Source organism: Pinus tabuliformis, chromosome Q (assembly GCF_031772625.1).
Source record: "Pinus tabuliformis cultivar Carrire ecotype Pingquan chromosome Q, CPIR1, whole genome shotgun sequence".
Taxonomy (NCBI): Eukaryota; Viridiplantae; Streptophyta; class Pinopsida; order Pinales; family Pinaceae; genus Pinus; species Pinus tabuliformis.
The window spans coordinates 1,155,366,961-1,155,379,653 of NC_142296.1; positions in this window are offsets into that span (position 1 = coordinate 1,155,366,961).

Here is a 12,693-nt window from a genome sequence, read left to right on the forward strand (position 1 = left end):
CTGTTCAAGCGACGTCAAAGAAAAGGAGTGCAGGAGCTGCTACAACAAAGGAAAAAATACCTGCAAAGAAATCACCTGTAGCAGTTCCCCAAGACCAACCTTCAACTTCTAATACTCCTTCAACATCTAAAACGTTAGTGGTATCCGATTCAATGGATTACAATATTGTTGATGACATGAAGAAAACTAAAGCAAACATAACTATGTTTGAACTTAGTAAATTAAAACATCAGCAGAAATTTCTTCTCAAAGAATTGAATGTTGTTCCTTCTTCACCTCTTCCCAGTGCTAAAGCTGCTAATGGTTCAGGGCAACCTCCTCCTGGTATGGTTGAAGCTACCGATTCGGTTCCGATTGGAGATAGATCAAACTCTCATACTCCACCTTTCCTTCTAACCTATGAGATCTACAACAGAAACGTGCACAACTGTTTGATTGACTCAGGGGCATCTTCTAACATAATGCCAGCTTCAGTTTGTACCAAACTGAACATTGAACCCCAGAAGTCTGCTATTCATATTGTACAGTTGGACAGAACCAAAGTACAAGTTGTGGGAGAGATTAATTCCGTAACTATCAGGTTATCTGCTGATCCCAGAGTAGTACAAAGGATTGATATCCTAATAGCCGATATACTTGATTTTTACGGTTTAATATTGAGTAGGGACTGGTCTGAAAAACTACATGGGTATATTTCTACTGATTGGTCACATATTTGGCTTCCCTATAAGGGTAAGCCAAATCAAATAAGGATTGATCGAGAAAAACATATGACCCATACAGTTACTGAATTTGAGCAAGAAAACCAACCTGTAGCATTTAATAACAACATTTTGGGGAATTATTCATCTGAGTCATTCTTTGGTAACTTTACTGCCCAGTCATCCCCTTTCTCAGTAAACCATTTTACATCTCAAATTGAGAATTTTTCACAAACAGATAGGTCTAGATGTTTCAATGATACTGAGAAAACTGTAAATACAATTGTTAATACTTCTTTATTTTGGTCATTATATTTTGATGGTTCCAAGTCTAGTGAGGGCTCAAGAGCAAGATGTATTTTGGTTAGCCCACAAGGAGAAAAAACAATGTTGTCTTGTAGACTGGAATTTGAATGCACTAACAATAAAGCCGAATATGAAGCCTTAGTCCAAGGACTGTATAAAGCAATCGGCCTTAAAGTGCAATATCTAAAGGTATTCGGCGGTTTTGAAATTATTATCAAACAGGTGAGAAATACAATTCATTGTCTTTCAAATCATCTTAAACATTATCAATCGCTAGTACAAGAACTCACCTCACACTTTTCGGCATTCAATATTTCCTCCATCCCTAGGTCTCAAAACTTGGCAGCTGACTTGCTAGCCAATGTAGCTTCCAAGCTCCTACCTTCTGAAGACTATAGCCCAGATAGATTTTCAGTAGAATTGCTTTTTAGGCCATCAATTCTTGACAATGTCACTAATTGGAGAGTATTTAACCATGATGAGGATATTTTACAATTCTTAACTTCTGAGAAGTCCTATGATGATCAAATTATTGAGGAAAATGAGCATGACTTTCAAATGAGAGAAACACCTCAGGAAAATTCAATTCCTAAGCCTGTGGTAAAGCTGGAGGATCTTTATGATATTAAAGACAGGTTTAAACCTGTGACTAATACAAAGCTCCAAAGTTCTACCCTAAGGTTTGAGTTGATAAATCTTGGCACTGAGCAAACTCCTCAAAACATTAATTTAGGATTAGGACTTTCCTTGGAAGAGAAAGAGGCATTCATTAAACTGTTAAGGAAAAATAAACAGGTTTTTGCTTGGAAATATGATGATTTGAAGACATATGATACATCCATTATCTAGCATACCATTCCAGTGCTTCCCGATCAGAAACCAATTCAGCAGAAGTTAAGAAAAATACATCCAAGTTTAGAGAGTCAAATAAAGACTGAACTTAACAAACTCTTGAAAGCCAAGATTATTTTTCCAGTCCGACACTCAAACTGGGTCTCCAATATGGTGCCAGTCAGAAAGAAAAATGGCGACATTCGGATTTGTATTGATTTCAGAAATTTGAACAAAGCAAGCCTAAAAGACAATTTCCCATTACCTACCATGGAGCAAATACTCCAATCAGTAGCAGGCTCTGAATTAATGTCCTTTCTAGACGGTTTCTCAGGATATAACCAAGTTTTGGTCCATCTTGATGACCAGCTTAAAACCACATTCAGAACAAAATGGGGAACATATGCATATCAGAAAATGCCCTTCGGACTTATTAATGCAGGAGCAACATTCCAAAGAGCGATGGATACAACTTTTAAAGGGATGATTAATAGAATAGTAGTCGTCTATCTATATGATATTACTGTATTCTCTAAAGATAGGTCCAATCATTTGCATGACCTAAGTCAAATCTTTCAACGCTGCAAAAGATATGGTATTTCTCTTAACCCTAAAAAATCTTTCTTTGCTCTTGACCAAGGAAAGCTCTTAGGCTTTATTGTGTCTAAAGATGGCATTTATATTGATCCTGATCGGATCAAAGAAATCTCTGAAATCCCTTTCCCGCATAATAAGAAATCCATGCAGTCATTTTTAGGCCAAATCAATTTTGTTAAAAGATTTGTTCCAGATTTTTCTCAAATTATTTTTCCACTTCAAACTATGATCAAGAAAAATTCAGTCTTTAAGTGGGGATCAGCAGAAAAAGAAGCGTTTGATTTAATCAAGCAATCAATAATCGATGCCCCGGCCTTAAATACTCCCAATTTTTCTAATCATTTTACATTATACATTATCGCCTCCACCTCGTCTTATGCAGCAGTACTCACGCAGCTCAACGATCACAATTTGGAAGCACCCATTTCATTTTTTAGTTCAAATCTTCAGGGTGCTGAATTGAATTACTCCGAAGTAGAAAAACAAGCCTTTGCTGTATTTAAAGTGGTCAAACATTATAGACCCTTCCTTTTGAAAACCCACACAAAAGTTATAGTTCCTTTCCCTGCAGTTAGGCAACTATTAATCCAAAGAGAACTGGGTGAAAAAAGGGCAAACTAGGTCACAGCGCTTCAAGAATATGGCTTAGAAATTAAGCCAGCAAAGATTGTTAGGGGCCAAGGTTTTTGTAGGTTATTGGCAGGAGCATCCAACATTCCAGAATCAAGTGATACAGATCAAACTGAAGAAATCAACCAGATAAGTGTTACTGATTCTGAATCTCAATATGCAGATTTAATCTTTTATTTAAAAAATGGTTATGCACCTCCTAACCTGTCTTACAAAAACAAAAGGGCCATTAGGTTAAAAGCGAAAAATTTTACAATTATTGATGATGTGCTTTTTAAGCAGAATTATGATTCAATCTTATTAAGATGCCTTGAGAAACTTGAAGCACAAAAGGTTTTGCAGGAGTTACATGATGGACCAGCAGGAGGACATTTTGGAGCTGACACAACAGCTCACAAAATTATTCATGCTGGATACTATTGGCCCACTCTGTTTAGAGATGCCCATGAGTATGTAAGGAAATGTCGCAATTGTCAAACTTCTAGTGGAAGACAACGCAAATCAGCTTTCCCACTGCAACCAGTCAACATTGAACAACCATTTGAGCAATGGGGATTGGACATCATTGGGGAAATTACTCCACCTTCTTCCAAACAGCATAAGTATATCCTTACTGCTACCGATTATTTTACTAAGTGGGTTGAGGCAATTCCTTTGAAGACAGCAAATTCTGAAGCAATCATTGAATTCATAGATCAATTCATCATTACCAGGTTTGGTGTCCCAAATGCTCTTGTTTTTGATAATGCATCTTATTTCTCAGGCAATGCTATGTTTGATTTCGCTATTAAAAGAGGATTTAAATTGAAATATTCTGCTAATTACTATCCCCAGGGTAATGGTTTAGCAGAGTCTACTAATAAAAATCTGATCAAAATCATTAAGCGAACTATCGAACAGAATCATAAAAACTGGCACAAATCCTTAATGTTTGCATTATGGGCTGATAGAATAACATAGAAAGCTTCTATAGGATCTTGTCCGTTCAACCTTGTATATGGAAAAGAAGCAGTACTACCCACAAATCTTGTTCTTCCTTCTCTAGCCCTAGTTCAGTTCATTGAGGAAAGTCCTTCTTCTTCTATTCAGCTTAGACATGATCAAATTCTAAAATTAGAAGAGGAAAGAGAAAAAGCCAGGGTTATTCATGCCAAACATCAACAAATCATCAAGGCAGCTTTTGATTTAGTCTCACCCAGTTCAAAACAATTTCAAGTCGGTGATTTGGTTCTGAAATGGGACAAAGCCCATGAGGACAAGGAAAAACACACCAAGTTCCAGAAGATGTGGCTTGGACCATTTCAGATCTGCGAGAAGATAGGCCATTCAACTTTCATATTGCAAGATTTATCAGGTTTGAGAGATTCTCTCCCTATTAATGGCCTTATCTTGAAGAAATTCTTTTATTGAGGAGGTAACCCCTTCTCCTTTTAGTTTAATAGAGTTTTGTAGTTTGTAGGATTTTTAGAAAATAATGTTGTAAGGTATCCTCCATTGACCTTTGCTGTGTTTGAAAACTTGATCCACAGAAGTAATATGATATTTGCTTTTAAAATAATAGAAGTCTTAACTGAAAGGGATAATTTCTAGGAAACTGGGTATCATTGTATTCTGAAACCACACTTCAAGTTCTGTGAACTCCTCTCAAAGTTTAGAAGTATTGTAAATCATTTTCTGTTTTCAAATAGGTCACAAAAGGTTATCAATATCAAGATAGAAGCTAATCCAACTTCAGCATATTCAACTCTTACCCTGTCATCCATCTACTCTTAAGGAGAAAATTGTCCATCCCATTCCCCAAAGTTTATGATTATTCAGAGTGTTATTCTAAAAAAAAAATTGATATAAAAGATAAGAGGTCTTATTACAAGCCTGCTTACCATGATCATAGGGAAATAGTCTAACCGACATTACCAAGACTGCATACCATAACAGGGTAATGGCTTAAGAATTATAAGACAAGGGGTCTCATCACGAGCCGGCTTGTTCGGTTAGATTACTACCAGTGAATGGCATTGTCAATAGCTGGCTATCAAACCAAGACAATGGCTTTTTATCTTATCAATAACCAAAAAAGGAAAAGAAATACAAAATATGAAAACATGCTTTGAGTTCATCACACTCTTAGTTGAATGGGACAATGGACAATAACATGGTTAAAAGGTATCCCTATCGAAACTATGAACGTTTGCTGGCAGCAGAGGCTCTACCTATGACAGACGAGTTCACTATAAAAGCTGATTTGGAAAGGTTTTCTGTTTTATCATTATAAACCAATAAAGGCCTATTTAAAACTTAGAATGTATTTATTTTCTTAAAAAGAGATGAAATTAGAAAAAATAGTTTCATTTTACTCAGAATGCATATATACCTAGTTATATTAGAAATTTCCCCTTTGATTAGAACTCTATTCTGAAAAAGTTTAAGTATTTCTATACTTTTCAGAGATAACTATTTCTTCCAGCGAATCACCAATTGTTGTGCTTTACAACAACCCCCCATTTCATATCATTTTTATTCACAAAAAACTATCATATGAAATGGGTCCCTTTAGATTTTAATTGGTATCAATATTGTATTATTTAAAAGGGTCCGAAAACCAAATGAAAACATTATAAAAAACCTTTTTGAAAAACCCATTTTGATCAAATAAATCAATCTTTTATCATTGCGATAAAGCGATCGCAAGATCGCATATCGCAATGACATAAGGAACATAAGTAAGTGGCACATTGGTTTTTGCCGATGCGATATCGCTATCGGCTATCAGCAATACTCTATGCACATTCTTAAAAGCGCCCCCACACCATTCCCCCGATGCAATGCGATATCGCTATCGGCAATCGGCGATATACTATCCATGTTGCATGTAATGCCAATACTCCCGATGTGATGCGATATCGCTATCGGCGATCGGGGTTTTCAAAAGGTGTCAATATAAGAGGTTTAAGCTTTCCCTGATGGCCGATTGCGATAAGGCACAAATTTCAAAAAGCCGTTAAAATAAAGGGATATCACGATCAATTCATATTAAAAGCTTGATCTGTCCAACAATGATTCACCTGCGCTCAACCGCCAAAACATCTATAACACGCTTAAATGAATCATTCGGCCGATTAATGATATAATGGGCATTTAAGGATTGGCAGGTTTTAAACGGCCATTTAATGTAATTGTAAGTCCTAAAACCTTCCCATGGATTGTATCCATGCTGATTTTAAAAGTTAATCTCTCATCACGCATTAGTCAATATATCTCATCCATTGAAGTTTTCATTGCCAATTCTCTGTGTTATGTTTATTTTCGCTTCTGTGCAGAATTCATCCAAAGAAGAAAATTCAAGCAAAATGGGGAAGAAATCTAAGAAGACCACAGGTGCTTCTGTTGCGCCAGCCGCAGGACAAGTTGTCGCTGATCCCTCAAACAAAAAGAAAGGATTGATTTCGGATACTACATGTTCTGGTCTCGGCAGAACTACTTGGCAAAGCACCTACAACTTGATTGAAGTTGAAGAACCCAAAGTGACAACAGTAGAAGCTACTGCAGATTCAACTCGGAAATCTGATGCCACTCTAAAGGACTTAGCTGACTCCTTCCTTCATCGGATAGCAGCTAGGGAACAAATTCTCCCATACACAGATGTAGTGCGGTGGGCAATTGAGGAAATCCCAATCCTGGATAGAACCTTCAGCACCAGAGACGGGAGAATTTTCGGGTCATTCAAAGCTGATGATCTAAGGCAAATGTATCATTTTCCTGAGCCAGAGAAGACATACAATAAGGCGTTCTTGGAAAAATTCCGAAACGAGAACGAAGTTGAATCCGAACCCATCCGAGATTGGAGACAAAATCCGACAAAGCACAAACATGAATCTCTCGGTAAGTACTCGGTCGATTCCCTGGCTTCTCCTTATTGCTACGCTGGAATAATGATGTGTAGATTGTGGGGATTGCATGATTCTTCTAATTTCACTATAGAAATGGTTCCTTTAATGGAAGCGGCATGCAACAGTATAATAATGGATTGGGCAACTATTCTCTCAGATAAACTAGCCAAAGCTGTTCTTGAGTTTAGGAATAAGACTCGCATCTCTGAAAGGATAGTTCCCCCATTTTATTACAGTGCCTATATTTTGGATACCTTGTGTTTTAATTCTGAATTTCCCGTGCTCGGCTGGAGGTGGACGCCACAAGACTCCATGCCTATTCACATTTACCACCAGAAATTATGGAAATCCTCTTACAAGAACCATCTGTACCAAGTCTGCAATGGCTTTATGTTGCCTATTTATTATTCCATTTTTGATAAACCCATTCCCAAGATTTCCTACCAAGCTGGGATTGATTTAACAGCAGTAGGGAGCTGGTTTTGAGAAGAGAAGTTCACTTATATAAGAGTTTTCGGTAGCCAAGCCGAACCTCATGTCCGCCCTTTATACATACCTGATAAACTATTGGCAAGGGAAATATCTTACCAGATTATTGTTGAGAGTGTTACACAGACTCTCAAGAAAAATAAGAAGCAGGGCTGGCCCTCTTTTCCTTTGAGATGCGGTGTCTATACTTTGCATGATCTCAAACAATGTAGAAAAGGAAGCTATGAAGATTAAATCATTAACTCTGGCGACTATCCCAAATAGGCAATTTGATCCAAACAAAGTTGCCTATAATGCACTAGAACAGGCCAAATTGTCAAAATTTGATCATAAAGAAGATATGTTTGACGACCTGTTCTCTTTAGCTCGGTCAATAATGCAGGTTAAAACATTGGCCAAAATGAAATATCATGATGAAGGGTTGACTGAATTTAACAAACTTAGAGAACAGAGGTTGCAAACTCTGCCTCTAGATCTATTAGCAACAACCCCAGCGACATCGTCAAGCGAGCCTGAACAGCAACAGTCAAAGGAACCTCCAGTTACAACAAAAGAACAAGAGAATCCACAGGAGGAAAATCAGAAGAAAGAGCATGAGAATCAGCAGAAGGAAGAGCAGGAAAAAGTGTGGGAGGAGACCCAAATTGAAAAGGAAAAACAGACCACCACTGAAGTAAACGTGGATACTCATATCGATCCTAAATTACTCCAGGAATGGAAGCAATTTGATTCTATTATCAGTGGTCTGGAGTGTTCCAAGAACTCTGACACTTCAAAGGCAACAGACACACAGGAAATCACTTCACCACAGGTTCTAAGTGGAACCAGTGGCCCACCCATTTCTAAAGAGGTAGAGATAATACCAAAGGACCCCTCCGACCAAATCATTTTGCAGGTAGAAGAGATTCCTCCATTAGATGTCTTCTATAGCCCAAGGCATAAAGCTGTAGTTAAACGACAAAAGGAAAAGAAGAAGGACTGATCAACCTTCCCTTTTCCCAGAACAGACTGTCACGGGCAATGTGGTTTGGAAGGAGGAATTTGACCCCTCCGATGACCTGACAAAACTGTCACAATATGCTGGAGCTTATTCGGCAGCGACAATAGATAAGGCATCGGAGGTAAGCCTTTTACTGAAAATAAAGGATTAGGAGATTTTCTCGTTACAGGCACAGCTAACTGAAGCAAAGAAAAAAACGGAGCAGGCAGAGCAGCAATTTTTGACGCAACAGCAATTAAACAGTCAACTAACTCAACAATTGCAGGCAAAAAAACAAAGGATTGACCAAAGCGCAATCCAGAAGCAGAAAGAATTATCAGAGGCATTGGCACAATTGAAGACAGCGAATGAGCAAATGGTGAAAACAAAAGATGAGCAAATTGCTCAATTATCATCACAGCTCGAGAAAACAAAGGGCGTTCCACAAGTGGCTGAATTTAGAGTAGAAGCACTACAAATAAATACTGCATTAATATCCCAAATTAGGCGTCTATGTCAACAAATTGCCCAGGCAGAGCCACTATGTGAATTAACGACATCCATAAGTAAGAAAGTAGACAAGGCCAAAACTGAATTGGATCAAGCTGAAGAAACGATAGCTGCATTTCTCAACTGGCAAGATTTTGATCATGGACAAGCGGCGAATTTACCCAGAATCTTAGAATCACATAAAGATATACTCTTCACAGAATGGCAGTCCCAGTTAATGAAAGCAGAGAGGGCAGTTTCAAGATGCAAATCAACTTCAAGCAATTTAGTTGAATTAGTCAATAACACTCTCTACTTATCAAACATGATTTCCCAATGCACACCAGGAAAGTTAACAACGATGAAAACATTGGAGCAATCATGTTATCCAGATCTAGAGGAAAAGGGAAGATTAATCGTTGGGATTAACAGTTTAACCTGGGACACCTATTGGTTCTTCTTGGTAAAGCCGCACACACAGAGAGCTGCCCTCAAGTGCCTTACGGATGCAATCGGGTATATTATCCTCGATATTCAGGATGCCACCTATGCCGCCCAGCTCATTTCTCGCCTCAACAAACCACCTGAAGTGGAGCTGATGCTTGCGATAAGTCAACTCAGATTTAAAGGCAAGCAACCTACTTGATGATTCATGCCACCGACTGCCAGATTGCTGAAGAAAATAGGATCAAAATTTATTGATACCAATTAAGTAGGATTTCAGTTTTTTAGATAGTTAGATTAATTAAGTATTTATAGACCCTTTCATTGTTTTGGAAAGGGTCGTAAAGTTTTGTACCTGACTTAAAGACTGAAGTTGCACTATTGTGCTTCAGCCATATTCTTTTATGAAACTGGACCAGTTATTCTAAATTTGACAAGGAAGCTTTTATGCAAATTGTGCACTATTGTCTTTGTTTGAAAGTGTTTCTGCGTTGAAGGAAGAATCACAAGTAGCGATTGGTATTGGGAGTGTCTAGCAGCTCATATGGTACTTCTATCTATGTCTGAATTCATTCCTTTCATATGAATTGTTATTTGATTATCTTTGCTATTATCGATTATATGTATGTGCTTTAACAGCAGTTCTGTATTCCTTCCACTATTGGATGTTTATGGTGTGCTTTTCTTTTAATCATGTATGTGTCGATGATATAAATGATAAGTGTAGTAATATTGCTTTAATCGCTTTGCTTAACTATTTAAGCACAGTAATCCTTGAATGAAATAATGTCCATGTCTGTTAGATGGAGTCATCTATATGCCTGTCCATAGACACAGATCATCAAGCGCTACACTTCAAAGCTCAATAGTTCCCGGGATAAGTCATAGTTCTTGTATTTTTGTTGATAGATTTACTTATTCGCCCATCATTAGGTTAGTCAATCAATTATCCACACATCCTGTTTATCCATTGCTGGGAAACTGGTCCTTTATCCCCAGTCGGAGCCACCATTCCAAATGGAAAAGGAGCTGTACTAAGGTCTGGACCGGGTGGTTATCCCCCAATGTTGTTGCAGTGATTTTCGAGGCATCAACATAAGGAAAGAGAGATGATTTTCTTTCAACAAAGAGCAAGGAGCACACACTATATGCATTGTCCTAAATCAAACCAACAAACAGTCTAAATGCAAATGCACATGTATGTATTTTTTTTCAGCCTTCTTAATGTGTGAATGATAAAAAAAATCTAAGTGCAAGTCTGAATTATTTTTCAAAGCGACAATTACTAACAAGCTTCTTTTCAAAAAAAAATGAGGACAATGATGACACTTTGTTATTTGGAATTGAAAACTTGCTTTCGACACTTGAAAAACTACTAATTCAAATCAAATACAAGAGTAACAGTGTAATTGACTATCAAGAACAATTAGATTCTCTTCTATGACTGAAAACGACACTTGCGACACTTTCAAATCAAGAAACGACAGTTCAATTACGCTACTTATTTGTAAAAGAGAACTAAAAATGACTCAAAATACATAAAAACATTTACAATTCTTTGCACAATGGAGGCAGAATAATGGCAAGGAAGGGGGTTTCAACAGAGGTGTACTGACTACAAGCAGCGAAACTCCTGAATAGAGATGAAAAGAGTGAACACAGAAGCTAAAATCTAAGAACAGAAGAGGTCTGATCAGTGCACCTGTAGCACAAGGAAACTGAAATGCAACGCACCTACTACACTCGGGAAGTGTGATGCATTCAGGTTTCAAAGAAGACATAGTGCGATGGACTAGGGACGAGACTTTAGCTGGGTTCTGGGTCACAGTTTACAGCTCAGTTCAGGGATTTATGCCGAGCAAGTGGTAATCAGTAAATCAATCATAGGGGTAGATCAAAGGAGGTTACTAGAGCCACCACAAGGGAAATTAGAGAGCTTGTAAATCAACTATTTAATTCATAAACAAAACCCAGAGATAGATTGAAGCAGCATTGATCTACTTTGCACTTGCATAGAAAATGCAGTTCGAAGGGTAGCTGGCTTGACTTCAGGCTCCGTCTGTAAGTTTATAAAGTAAAAAAATGTAGATAAACAAACAATATATTCGCTCCCCAGTGGAGTCGCCATTTTGTTATCGGGAAAACTAGTGTCTATGCAGAGCTGCTAGTCCCACTAAGGCTGGTAGCTACCTTAGAAACAAACAAAATAAAAACTACTTTCGTCTTCCTTTATGAGAAATAGATAAGAGAAAAATAAGAAGACCAACCTCTGTCTTGCACTTGGTTCCTTGCTCGATTCCTCTCTCTTATGATAGGTCTTTGCCACTCACTTCCTTGTCTACCCAGCTTCAAAGAGTACCTGTAGAATCAAAGCAGCATAACACTATCCAAGAACATAGATCTATTATCATAAACAATATAGGACTAGATGTATATTGACCACACAAATGCATAAATCATCAATCATACAATAATGTGGAGGAAAACTTGAAAAGCTTTATTGATAATCAAGAAAGAGCAAAGAGGATTACAACCAATTGTTCTGACCCAGCATCATCCTCTCAGCAAGAAAACCCTTCTTCACCTCATGAAAATCTTAGATCACCCAACACTATGATATTGCACCAAGAAACCAATAGCACTTCCTTACAAGATACAAAATTCCAGCCCCCAACCTCTGGATCTCTGGGATGAGAGATCTATATATAGATATTTGCAGAGGTCTGAGTCAGCTCTGGGTTTTTTATTAATGTCTTCTCTCTGATAGTTCTTGATTCCACTTGGAGATCTCATTGATCTCTTACTCATCCTTGGTAGATTCTGAGAGGCAAGTGTCACAGGAGAAGTTTCTGGAAGATTCCATGATCATCCACCTCGCAAACTGTCTTCGCCACTTGTCTTTTCTCGTCCATCGCACCCTGTTGAGTCCCAAACTTACATCTTCCCTATACACCTTTTTAGCCTTCTTTTCCAGTTACTTGACCCACCAAGCTATCAAATCATTGCATATTAGTTTAAAAAGAGATTATAAAATGGTTTCCTAACTATTTCTTGTGACTACTGTTTGATTTAGATTTTTGTTCAATCAGCTGCGGAAACTTGTCACTTTCCGTAGCCAGCCCAAGTTTCCACAACCATTTTGTTGAAGTCCATGTTACAGGTGTCTACTGGAGAATCCGGCCACATGGGCAAGCTTCAAATGACGTGTACATGGAGCGTGTCCCCTTGGTTCAGCCGAATCACTCACAAACAGCCATGGTGAAGGACAGTCAAAGCAGTGGTCAACATAAGAGTTTTACGGTGGCACGACTCTGTTTTTACCATGTGAAGATTTGCGTGG